Source organism: Mandrillus leucophaeus, unplaced genomic scaffold, assembly GCF_000951045.1.
Source record: "Mandrillus leucophaeus isolate KB7577 unplaced genomic scaffold, Mleu.le_1.0 Scaffold798, whole genome shotgun sequence".
Taxonomy (NCBI): domain Eukaryota; kingdom Metazoa; phylum Chordata; class Mammalia; order Primates; family Cercopithecidae; genus Mandrillus; species Mandrillus leucophaeus.
The window spans coordinates 408,379-422,330 of record NW_012108674.1 but is presented as its reverse complement, the minus strand read 5'-3'; the positions used below and the strand labels follow the sequence as shown (position 1 = coordinate 422,330).

The 13,952-nt window shown below is 39.4% G+C and overlaps 1 protein-coding gene across 2 annotated transcripts in view; it reads right to left on the bottom strand.

The window, feature by feature from the left end:
* Window positions 1–13,952, bottom strand: part of SEMA6D (sema domain, transmembrane domain (TM), and cytoplasmic domain, (semaphorin) 6D) — a 585,322-nt gene that overhangs the window by 293,696 nt on the left and 277,674 nt on the right. For both annotated transcript variants that reach the window (XM_011967277.1, XM_011967274.1), the window contains one exon: window positions 11,080–11,151. The gene's annotated coding sequence lies outside the window, so the exon portion shown is untranslated. The remainder of the gene's footprint in view (window positions 1–11,079; window positions 11,152–13,952) is intronic.

Below are 13,952 nucleotides of genomic sequence, written 5' to 3'. Positions count from 1 at the left end.
AACTGGAGCTCAGGTGTCTAAAACGGCATGAGCTTAAAAAGTTTGCTACTTTCTCAAATCCATCTTAACTCTTTTTAAATCTGCCAAAGATACTTTCTTCTTCATGCACTTAAGTACCTGGAGCATAAATGCATGTCATGTATAATTCAGCCTTACCTGTTTAAGATACGTTCTATATTTGTTTACAAAATTTTGTTAAGACTGAACATAGGATTCCTGAGGCTGGATAGAGTGGAGCTGTGTCTTACCAGGTCTGGTTAATTACACAAAGCCTCCTGGAAGTTATTTTCCAGAGAGATGAGAGAAGTATTTGGCCAGGTACTTAAGCTACTCTGCAGCTATAAATGGGGGCAGCTGTGGAGTTCAAGATGACACAGCCAAAGCTGAGTATAGTTTTAGAACCCTACAACTGGAAGAGTTTGTGGCTGCTCACCTCAAAAAGGTCTCTCTAAATCTCATCTAAACTGCCCTCATCTACTGGAGACACTCTCTCCAACACTACCAAGAAAGCCATCATGGATCTGAGCCCTTAGAGAGCCATTCAGAATGTACTGAGCACCTACAAAATTACAGCCATCATTCAAAACTGGGGGAATTTAATGCTAGATAATTGGGGAATGTTTTTAATCTAATAATGCAGGCAGCCCTATAATTATATAATTTGACTATAATGGTTTAGATCTAAGATGAAAGTATGATCAAAGGGCAATGAAAACACAAAGGTGCATGTAACCCAGCTTGAGGTCTTAAGAAGGGCTTTCTGGAAGAGGCGATATCCACAATAGGTCTTCAGATTTAAGTAGGAGTTCACCAAGTGAAGAAGGACAACAGGGTTGGAGGAACCGTGTTTATGTTATTATGGTTTTGTTACAAGGATACAAAGAGAAGTAAGATGACGCTGTCTTCTCAAAAATGTTATAGTATTACTCATGAGATGGGTCTAAGAATAAATAAACACAAGTTAAAACAGTTCAGATTAAGAACCTTAGCAGTTCAGTGGCAGAAGCAGGGGGTGGAGGGGAGTGGATGAGGTAAGGGTGTGTCTTTAATATGATATGTGAGGTAGATCTTGAAATAAAGGCAGAATTTTGGTTCAAAAACAAGTATTTGGGATGACATAAGCCAAGGAATGAAGGTGGGGAAGCTAATGAATGCAGAAGCCAAATAAAGAGTATTATTGAAATTGAAATGTAGAGGGTCTGAAGGAGAATAATGGGGAATCAGTTTCAACAGACAAGTTGGGCCTTGCTTGTGGGTAATCTTGACTGTCAGGGTAAGGTTATTCAACTTTTTCATGTCGACCATAGAGAACCATTGAAGGTTTCTGGGTAGGACAGTATTATGATTAGAGTTACCCATTAAATAGGAGATACCCATTAGCTAGAAGTACATAAAATAATCTGGAGATAGAAGAGGTAACATTGGCGAAGTTGTTCTGGAAGTTATCACTTTCATGTAGGTGAGAAATAGAAAGAACACAGGAAGTGCAATAGGAATGATAAGAAAATAGGGCCAGGTGTGGTGGCTAGTGCCTATAATCCTAGCACTTTGGGAAGCTAGGGTGGGTGGATCACTTGAGCACAGGGGTTCAAGACTAGCCTGGGCAACAAAATGGGACCCTGTCTCTACAAAAAAAAAAATTAACAAAATTAATTAGGTGCTGTGCTGTGGTTCCAGCTACTCAGAAGGCTGAGGTAGGAGGATTGCTTGAGTCCAGGAGGTCAAGGCTGTGGTGAGCTATGATTACGTCACTGCACTCCAGCCTGGGTGACAGTGTGAGACTGTCTCAGAAAAAAAAAAAAAAAAAGAATGATGAGAAAATAGTGAATATAAGAAATGGTGCAGTATGTAATTCATGAAATTGTGAACCACTTACATTTGTCTATAGACGTATGTTTTCATTTGGGCCGAGGTTAGGGAAGTGGCATCTCTTTTTATAACCTCATTCCTTTGATAGCAAATGGCCTCTAGTCCTAGAATACTATAATCACTCTATTAACAAGAAAACATATTCCAATTAACTCTTCCCAAAGGGTTGGTTTCCAAGTCACTACTCTAAAGCTCCAACTTATTTTACTTAGACATAATACAAATGAGATTGCCTCCACCCTCTCGAAGACAACCTCATAGAGTTGTCCTGATGAGATAATAAAGTAGGTAGTATATAAAAGATAATTGGTGCCTACACATTTATTAGTATTACTAGCAGTGTGCTTATGTATCAGTGACTGGGCCTAGGATTCAGAAAAAGTCATCCTCAAAACTGAAATAAGGTTCTTAGTATTTAGCATCAAGCCTGCCTCTTACTGAACTTAGCATAGAGAAACAGGCTGAGGATGGAGATCCTGAATGGGCAATTAGGGAGGCTTCTACCCAACAACTGATGCTCTGCTCCATACCGAGCAAGGCATAAGACATGGAAGATTTCTAAAATGGACATTTTTGTCCCCCAGGAGCATATAAACTACTTGGTAATAAAATAATTATATATGTATGAAGTACCGTTGACCAAGACCAAGCAAGGATGAGGAATGTAGTTTACACTTTGAATACATAGAATGATGGCTGATATGGTTTGGCTCTGTCCCCACCCAAATCTCATCTTGAATTGTAGCTCCTATAATCCCTATGTGTCATTGGATGGATCAGGTTGGAGGCAATTGAATCATGGGGTGGTGGGGGGTTTCACATGCTGTTCTAGGGATAGTGAGTCTCATGAGATCTAGTGGTTTTATAAAGGGTAGTTCCTGTGCACACTCTCTGTTGCCTGCCTCCATGTAAGATGTGCCTTTGCCTTCCTTCGTCTTGTGTCATGACTATGAGGACTCCCCAGCCATGTGGAACTGTGAGTCCATTAAACCTTTTTTTCATTATAAAATTTCTCAATGTTGGGTATGTCTATTAGCAGCTTGAGAACGGACTGACACAATGGCAATGAAGGCTGCTGTGTTCATCATTCTCTAGTCATCTGCTGTAGTCGATCCCTGCTAAAGCTCTGACTAAGCCACCATTATTTCTGAAGGCTGTTTTTGGTTCCAGCTCCCTTTCTTCTACCCCATGCTATAGCACAACACCCTGCCCTCGGCTCTTTGCTTTTACCGTACAGACTTCAGGGTTGTTTCATAAAGGTCTAATATTAGCCTGACCGTTCTGGTTAGCATCATCCTTTCTTTATAATAATTGTGGGACTTAAAGATGAACCACACAGACAAGAACTTTAAACTCTGTTATTGCCCTTTGCTGACACTTTCAACAAGTTAATTGTCTGCTTGCCTTCCTGTAATTACTTTAATTACATGCCATTAGTGACCACTAATAAATGCAAGTGTGTTTGATTTTCATAAACCTTACTTTCTTTGCCCATCTACAGAACTCTTCCAAGGCTTTCACATGCAGTCAAAATAGAAAGAGGCAAACCAAGCACGTTCACATTTAACCTTTGGGGCTAAAGTGAAAAATAAAGGATAATTCATGAATAGGCTAACTGTTTTCTCCTGCTTCTGACACTGACCAGCATTCCCTCTATAGTGGTTACATATACATGCTGTGTGCTCATTTATAAGACAGCAAAAGTTAAAAGGGGTTGAGAAATAAAAGCTGCCTAATTGCTGCTATTATCTCAACTCAAGGAGAGAATTGCTGGGTGATATTATGAGGATCGAAAAGCCATTGAAGAGCTTATTGATGGAACACTTTTGCTGTAACTTCAAGCTACAGAAAATGAAGGTCATAATTTTAGTTTTTATGAACACCTGATAGGGCATTTACATAGAACGAGCTGAACTATGAGGAGACTAAGCCAACATTCTCTTTGCTACAGTTTTCTAGATTACATCACAATATCTGGTACAAAAAACAGTTTATCCAGTTATTGTCTTTTGGTCAGCTTTACCAATGAAGTACACTGCAAGCCTGAGAAAATGAATTGTATAGAGAATAGTTAGTTAAACACTTCTCACTGTGTCACCCAACCAAAAAGAAAAGGAAAAAAAAATAACTGGCAAAAAATCAAATTCTGTGGCTGTTGGCTGGTTTACATAGTTTCAACACAATTCTCTTGCTTATTAAAACATTAAATACACTAAATTTATTTATGATGATAGCAATATGCTTTCCTCCAAATATAAAATGATGATTTCAATCCTTAATTACTGGAATTTGTGATTCGAATTTTTTTCTTGCTGTAAAAATGGGTTATTCCAGGTCATTCTTGATCTTTCCCTGCTACAGACTAATGGCAACACTTGAGTGGCAGCTGGCCAGGGTTGGGTATGTAAGCTCTCTATAGCTATGGAAAGGCATTTTTAATGTGTCTAAAATGAATGGCCCCAACCAGATAATCCCAAGAAGGTAACGTGTATGAGAACCAGGTGTTCCTCATTGCATACTCTATCCAGGTTATTAGGACGGCACTGATAACATAATTTACATGCAGCCTCCAGTAAGAGTTCATGTGGTATTTAAAAACACTCATCTTGTCAGAGAAAACAAAAACAAAAACAAGTGCTATGCAATTAATTTCAGGGAAAGGGTATATTTTCCTGAGATTTAAAAAAATATCTAGTTTGTGAATCTAGTCAATACATTTTGGTTAAATGAATTAACAAGCTGGGAAACATAAAATATATTCCACGTTATGAAATGTCAGTTTTCTGATTCATCAACATTGATCCCACACGATGGACTTTTCATAAGTATACAATATGATCCTTTTACACGACGACTAAATATTACAGTCTCCTCTTTCTTCAAGTACTGACACATTTTTGGATGAAAGATAGATTTATACAACCTGATCAAGGGCTCTCAGAAAAGGAGGGAAGTATAGGGGTGCTAAGAAAATGAACTGACTAGAGTCGGGAAAAAAAGTCTAGGAATTGGAGAAAAAGGAGTCTTAGGCCAGAATAAATGGCATGAGTTCGTGGGAGAAACAAACGGACTGAATTAAATCAGACAGCATGCCTGGGGTGTGTTGGCACTGCTTTATACCCATGCTCCCCCACCGCCATTCCCAGTGTTTGTCTCTAAACAATTTTAGGCTTTTATTGAAGGAGATAGAGCACGAGGAAGGCTTTAAAGTGGATCATGGATAAGTGGAAGAAATACTACATAATTTTAAACCTTCTCTAAGCTCCACTATTAGTGGAAGAAATAACATAATTCTAAGCTGTTTCTGAGCTCCACCACTGGTTTCTGTTTAATTAAACCTGGAAATAATGTATATGAAATTTTCAGATGCTTCACACACACAAAATGAGTACAATAATTAGGTCCATCTCCTTTTATCAAATAAAAGCTTATATTTTAAGATTATAAAGTTCACTTAGGATTCTTAAATGAAGTCTTTAAATTAGCAAGATAAACATATCCCTTGCCAACCTGATCCCAAATAACTTTTGCAGTTCATTTCTCTACCCATCTTTCCATGAAATCTATGTTTCAACTAATTCCCAGCATCATCAGTAAAGTTAAATGAATAAACGAAGTGCCAGCACCTCAAACATAGAGTTCTTTCCTGTCTACCTGCCTGTGCTGAGAATGCCCTACCTACTTCCTCTGCCTGGCATATGTTCCTGTCTCCTTCAGGATCCATGATAAATGTCCCTCCCCTATGGCACAGGTTTCCCCAACGATTCTCTTTGTTTTCACCACACTTTGCCCCAACTCCCCACTACAGGCCCTCCATTCAGCAGCACTGTCATAGACGACTCAAGGCAAGTGCTCATGTATTCTTTCTGAGTCTTTAGCCAGGGTTGTTTAATAAATAAGCAATAAATAAAAGAATATAGAGGCATTAATAGACTGTCAGAAAGGGCAGAAATTGAAGCAAGGGTAATCCAGTCCAATATATCATCCAAACTTTGGAAAAAGTAATTATTTTTTAAATTTGTAGACAAAACTGATTTAATATCATGCTTTCAGACCAAATTTCAAACAAAATAATTAAGTTATCTAATAAGAGCTGACTTACTGTGAACTGGGATGCTGGCAACTTTCCTCTCTTTCAGCTTCTATTCCTCTACTGAACTCTGCCATGCAACTCTGACCTTATCAGGAACTGCAAGCTCTCTTACAATGATTTAAAACATGAAGACTTGTTGAATTTAGGAATAAGGATTGAGTGTATGGGGGCTTTCCAGCTAGTATTCAGGTTGCCTACACAAACGTATAATCTGCCAACAAAGGAAGTGATAAATGATACAGAAAAATGAAAATCAGCTATGCTGCAAAGGATTCTACGGTCAGAATTCTTGAGTTTGAATAGAACCTTCAAGACATTCTGTGACAAGACTTAGCTACTCTAGGCCTTATTTTCCTCACTGAAAAATGGGAATGACACTTTATAGATATTTATGCAACATAAATAAAATTATAAATGTAAATGACTTAGCACAATACCTGGCACACAAACAGGGCTCAAATATATTGGTATGATTAAGATTATGATTTAGGCTTTTATTTAGGTAAATGAGAGCTCTTTCTTTTTTCACCAAAAATTAATTGAATGCACAGTAATTGCTTGGCACTTGTCAGGTTAGGCTCCATTATGCAAACCACAAATTGACTCCTAAATCTCAGTGACTTAATGTCACAAAGGCTTATTTCTTGTTCAAATTTTATAGCCAATGAGGTGTTGGCAGGGACTCTGCTCCACACAATCACTCAAGGATCCAAGTTGAAGGAGACTCTGTCAACCTGCAGCTATACCATTCAGAACACACGCCTGCTAGATTGCCATGAAATCATGCCGCAACATCATACCATAGAATCATGAAGCATTGCATGAGGGCTTTCATTTTTCTCAGTCTGCAAATGACATTCGTGTTACCTCCAATCACATGTCATTGTCTAGAATTGGTCACAGCGTCCTGTCTGATTGCAAAAGGGCCAAAGAACACAGGGAAAACGACAAAGTGACCATTTGCTGAGCATCACTGTTTCTGCCTCAATATTAAGCACTGAAGAAGCAAATACAATGAAGACTTAGTGGCTTTAATGGCTTTAATTAAATGGCTTTAATAAGTCAGCATCTACTAGAGGGACGCTGCACATGTGAGTATTTCATTGAGGTCACGCAAGACACTTTGAGAAGAATCATATTTTAAGATGATTTTTAAAGTCATATAACATTTGCTGCAAAAGACATACTTGTAAGTTTAAGACTTAATGCCATGTACCCTTTGTACAATAAGGTTTTCGTTGCCTAGAAATAAAGGTGTAGTTTTTGTTTATGGTAATTTCATGGGGTAATAGAAAAAAAAAACCCAAATATTGAGTAAACATTCTACAATTAATTAGGCCATTTACTCCTCAATCTACTTCTCTAAATTGAAAGGAGAGAGGCTTCTGGCTAAGATATTCTGACCCCAATGGTGACAGGGAGGGTCTGTCTTCCTCATGGCTCAGTGGTAAGTCTGCCTCAGGCAGCTCTCAGCTTCTTCTCAACTCAGTTCACTCCATGAGTCCAAAAGCAAGGCGACAAGCTGACAGGAACTCAGTTAGAATTCTTGGCCTTCTATGCTGCTTCATGAGCCAAAGGGAAAAGAGGCCACCTTCCAAGGTCCAGCCAGCTAGGAATTAAGCCTCCTCCTCCTTTTTTCTTCCTTTACCCTTGCCAGAAAGCCTGTGGACAGCCTTCCCAGGCTTCCGGCTCCCCTGGCCAGCTGGGAAAGGCACAGCCTTTCCAGAACTCGATGAGCTTGCCAACAATTTTTTTTTCTTGCCCCATGTAAGAGCCAGAATTGCGAGATTACAAAGCCACCGTCACAATATAGTCACTAATAGATGTTTTAAGAGACCAAGGGGAAAGAAGGAGTTTCTCGGTCAAAGAAAAAGAAAGAAAATGATGAGTTTCGAGCAGTGTAGTCATGGTTTTTCATAGTTTGCTGATAATCAGAGCAAACCTTTTCCTTCCAGGGGACCCCAGGCAGTCTGGAAGACGTGTCTCTGAAATCCGTTCAGAGCCATATTTCATTAGTTTTATTTTATGAGAAGCTTTCTTTTTGAGCATTAACCTCAATTCTCTAATGCATGAAAAATTTAAGTTGATACTTTATGAAGAGGCCTAAATGCTGGTACCAAATCTATATTTTACATATAGACTTCCTGAGGACTTGATGGGGAGCCAGTTAGTGACTCTTTCTTTCAGAGTGTGTAATGTGAGCCAGGGGACTTGAGCATAATTACTGGATTTGATGGGTGATGTAGATCACTTCCAAAGTTGGCCTTGGTGTCTCTTGGCTCAGGAACTCGCCTGACCCAGCCACAGACCCTCTCTCAAGTGGTACCGACTCTCTGATTTGGCCTGGTATTATCCAGGGTCCACTGGCTCCACAAATCCTAAATCTTCTCTAGCCCCGGTTTTGGACTGGAACCAAAGCCGCCTCTGCAGTGGCTGAGGGGAAGGGCCCAGAGTGCAGTGGGGTGCTGCCAACTGTGAAGTGAGGGTGAGGCTGCCACTCCTTTCCAGGGAGGTCTATCTGCCTCCTCCTCTCATCTATGTCCCCAGTCTCACGGCTGCCCAAAGGATTAGCAAAGCATCTTCTTTTCCTCAGACTGGCCCTAGAGAAGAGGTAGAGTCTGAATGTCTCTTTTCCAGGAAGTTCCCATGACTCTTTCGGGAGCAGAGTGCTGTCTAACTTATTACAGTCAGAGTTTCAAATGCCAGGTACTACACAAAACATTGGAGCTCTCTTTCTCCAGAAAAATGGGTGTTGTTTGCTCTATATCTGCATAACTACAAGCAACCAGGCAAGCAGTCCTTGACAGAACAAAAGCATGTTCAACCTTAAAAAAGTGATTCTATCTCCTACCTTAGACTGCAGAACCCAGTTCCAAAAATCAAATCAATATTTTTCACATTGAACAATTTTAGGATTCAGTCTTCACCTATCTCTCCCTTATATACATGTATCTCATTTAATCCTCAATTCTACTACTTATATCAGTGTTACTGGTATTTTTATTGACATTTTTAATATGTTAAGATTTCTTCTGAAGCTCAGAAGAAATCAAGATATACAAACCACAAGATTAATGCCACAGGGATTATAAGAGATAGGGAGGCAAGATTTGATACCAGTTCTCTTGGGCCACAAAGCTCCATGTTCCTTCTACTACATGGAGGCATCCACATTCCTCCAACAGAATTCTGGAGTCATTTTGGATTCCCTTTTAATATCTTTTCTGTTTGAGAGAAAATCAAATTGCTCCTGCTCCTGTGATTTGGAAAGCATGGCCTACTGATAATTAGGGCATGTGGACTTGGTTCTAATTTGAATACTGCCAATAGTGCACTAAGTGACTTAAGCAAGACATGGCACATTCTGGGCAGCTGTTTTAAAAATGCCATCCATCTTTAACTTGTTCTGATTTCTCTATACAAGAGGAGCTATTAAAATGTATAGGATTTAGAGCTCACGCTAGTGTCTAATCCGGCAGCACTTTGACCCCTTTGAGAATGGAAATGGCAAAGCCAAGGTAATATGGTCTCAAACTTCAGCTGTCCTGCGTGGCTCCCTATCAGTCACAATTGCCTTCTTGCTTTCTGCTGATCTCACTTAACCTTGCTTTCCAAGGAAAGAGAAAATATTTGTATCCTCTATCTGTTCTCTTTTCTCTCCCTCCACCCCTTTCCCCCTTCCCTCTCTCTCTTTCTGTTTTTCGTGTGTGTGTGTCTGTGTGTGTGTGTGTGTGTGTGTGAGAGAGAGAGAGAGAGAGAGAGAGAGCACAGCCAGGTAGAACTCTGATCACTGGAGGTTGGCATATTTCAGGAATTGTCTTCCATTCTCCTACCACACATTTGTTAACCTCAGACGTTACTACTGGGATTTTCTTTCATAGACATGCCTTGCTCTCTTTCCAGGAAGACACCTAAAAATCAAAAGCAGCCTACCTTGTAGTCTAGCTCCTCCCACTAGGCCCAGCCCCTAGTTTGGCTCAAAAACCAAGCAATATGGGCCTATCTGCCAGGCTGCTCTCTACTGCCATCTCATGGTAATTCAGCCGCTTTCAGAGAATCAGCCTTCCAGTAGGTGCAGACCTCGCAGGAGACAGAAATCATAAAGGCTCATGTCTGCCAGAGCAGCAGTCTTTGCGACAGATTGTGTAGGACATAAAGGCTGAAAATACCAAGAAAGTTACTGAAGGAGTTGAATGTTTAAGTAAGGTGTATATCATAATTTGATTTCAAAAAGTAACAATTAAGAAAGTATGACTTATGACAGAAGGTGAATCCTGAATCAGAAAGTTGCATTTTTTGCAGGGGGAAAGCAGGAGTTTGAAACACACCAGAATCTGGAAGATACATTTATGGAGATGAACAGACTGAAAACTTCGCTAAGAGTCAGAAATGATTTCGACACAATGACTAGGACAGTGCATCAGTGTGTCAGAGAGTCTGTAAAAGCAAAGTCACAATGAAGTCCACTCAGACACTCAATGCCATGTCACCGTGTGTGTAGAACTGTTGACTGCCCTGGCCCTGCTCCCACCAACATTCAGGAGGAACAGCAGTCACATGTCCACTCACAGACTCTCTCTGGCACTTGGCTGCTGCTTCTCCCATCACTTGGTCATAATTTGGACTATTTCCATCTATAGGCACCATGCAACTTGCCTTCCTGTGTGACTGCTTAACAGACAAGGCCATTACAGTGTATATATTTGGTTACGAAAAGAACACACTTTACATTGTATAAAATTTGGAAACACCCCATAAAGGATTGTCAGTGTATGGCATGCAACTCACTGACCTGGGTTATGATTCAAACGGTGTGCTTGGGCAGTGCTTTTATTATTTATCTTTATTCTCCTCCTATTGTATTCTTTCTAAATTGGCAAAGAGGGTTTAGATAATAATAATAAGTAGTTTGAGCTGTATTAAATCAAGAATCCAATCTGTAAAGCTAACGCAACCGGACCACTTAGTCAAGCTCGTCTAATGCCAATTTGAGGCAAAAATCAAGATTAGGTTAAATATTTCCCTAAAGGAATGAATCTTTCAAGTTCAAACTTAAATCAAACAGCAGTATCATTCCATGCAGAAGAGATATAACTGCAAAAAAGTTCATGCCTTACCACCAGGAGTCTTGGGCTTCCAGAGGGCTTCAGGCTGTCAATTTGCGAACAAGAGATCCAGGATTATGCATTCTATAGTAAACAGAAAAAAAAGGAACAAAAATATATTGAGATAGCTACAAATGCAGTGAAAATGTGTCACCTACAGACAAGTAAAAAAAGAGAAAATAAATTGGAATTAGGTTCGTAATTCCTGTTGATATAAGCAATTCTAGGCCTTCAATCAAAAAGATTACTCCACACAAAACTTAATAAGTAAGCCGACAGTGTTGACCACGGCCTGACAAAACATATGGCATGGTTATTGTAGGTAAGCAAGACCATTAGGTGGAACAAGGACATGGAATAAGGTAACACCAAGGCACACAATAACCAAGTTATTTCCTTTCCAATAATTACAATTCGTTCATGGGAAAAGTCTTATTTTGGTTAAAGTATGTCTCTAAACTGTACTAATCTCTCTTTTAACTAATTTAGGTATTGGCAGACAAGATTCAACTAGAATTTATTAACAGGGTGTTTTTTTTCATTCATTTGTATTTATGTCTTCCATTTACCATCAGCAGGACACTGTGAGGAGCAAGTCATGAGAAGTATACAAAGTCTCGTGGAGGTTATAATCATGTGCACATATTTCTGAGAATAGAAATAAAGTATTTCCTTATAAAATGGTTTTAAACTTAAGCGAGAGTAAAGCAAATCTTAAGTAAACAATAACACTTTTGATTTATTAACATACGAAAGATCTTAAAGGTAGTAATTAAGTGACTGAGTTTGGGAAATAGAATTTTCACGAAGAAAGGAGGTAAGCATACTTGGGAGATTGGAAGCTAAATGAAGACAGAGTCAAGGATTTCTTTGCCAATTTTATCTCCAATATCTAGCAAGGTACATGGCATATAATAGGTACTTGATAAATACTTTTTCAATAAATGAAAAAATAAGCAATTTCTGGAGAATCTGGAGGTTGTTTAGATGTCTGAGCTACTGATGGGCATGGAACAGGGCTTGCCTATTACTGTAATTCTAATATCTGGAATTGTTAATCTAACAGTACTCTGGGAATACTTATTGCATAGATAACTGAATAGGCTGAAGCGTCCTGATTTTTTAAAATTCCTCAAAAAGAAAAGGAAAATTAAAAAAACTAAAGACAATTTTGAAGTACTCCCCCCACTAAACACACACACACACACACACACACACACACACACACATAAACACCTTAAAGCAACTGCCCTCAGGCATTCTAAGGCAGGAAATCCGCCCCAGGTTCAGGCAATAAGGGGGTGCACTGCCTGTAATGAATTTTAAAATCATAATAAAGTTCAACTAAAAGTTGACCTGCTTTTTATCACCACCCTGCACTGATAATTCTCAATCATGTCAGTGATAAAATACTCCTTCCTCTGAGCAGATAGCTCCCTCTACTCACTATGCCACTGGGTTCAGGAAAGATGGGTTATTTACTTAAAACAGGTAAGAAATTATGCCGACAGGAAATTTGGCAGTGACAGACTTTCCGTACCCAGAGACCTCAAGAGTTCAGAGGTCAATAAAAAGGAAAATCCAGGACTTTTCTACATAAAACATTCCAAGAAAGTCTAGACAGGGTGGAATAGGAAGAATTGGTCTTGGAAATCATTCTGAATGGCTTCCGAGTGTGTTGATGAGGGTAAGCGATTGCAGCCCAGGGGAAGGGCTACTCCCTTTAGCCCGAGTGTCTAACAGTTGTGGGCAATTTTATCTGTGCTATTCAAACTTGGATATTGGATATTGGCAATTCAATCTGTGCTTTCTTAATCTTTTCTCTAGAAGATAAGTAAGGAAAAGTGCCGCTTTAATAATTGCACAGCCTGTCAACAGCAAAACATGTAAAACAAAGGGTTTCAATAAGTGGGTGATCTTTCAGAAGGTATTGGGTCAGCTACTCTTGATAACTCCCCCTTTGCTGTGAACTTGCTCCACATAACGCAGCTCACTTCATATCTACAGCTGCCTCTTCCGAGGTTAGCATCTTGGCTGACCATGGCCCTTGGTGACTTGTGTCCCTTCTCAGAGTCGCGCTTTCACCCATTTACACTGAGTCCATGAGTCGGACAATTCTTGCTCCTCATTGCCTGTTTCCCTGCTGAGCTAGTGGTCAGACACTTGTCTCCACACCATTTTGCTACTGTTCCATTGCAGTGGTTGAAACAGTCTCCACTTCTACTAATGCTATTAATTCAGGATAAATTCTGTTATCATGAGAAAACACCAATAATAGAAATCAGTTTCAGCTATAATTGCATTTTCAATGACAAAGAAACATAGGTATGAACACACACACACACACACACACACACACACAGAGTAACATATATTTAAATTAGAAACAAGGTTGAAGTTGCTAATTTTCTTGATTGTACTGTATTTCTAACAAGAAGGCAGTCAAGTCTAGCGCAATAAGTGACAATCAGTGGCATAAGACCATTATTTACATAACATATGTACTGGCCTATGCTTCACCAAGCACTGTGACATTAACTGTCTCAAAACAATCCTGTCGGTATTATAATATTATTATAATATTATTTTTATACTACAGATGAGGGAAAACACTAAGACCATAAAATTAAAGACAATTTTTCCAGATCACATCACTAGTAGGGGAAGGAGTTCAAACTGGTCTTTTTTCTGCTTCCTACTGGAGCCGGCACATTTACTAAATGGCACCGATGCTGCCGGTGTAGGTCTTACAGAAACAGTTACGACAGTGATAAAGAACTATATCAATGTTCTTTTAGCATCCTGGCAAGGAAAGAAAAGAGACAATGAGTTAATCCCCAGCAAAATGCCATGATGTGTAAAAAAGAGAGAAAACAGCTCCACTT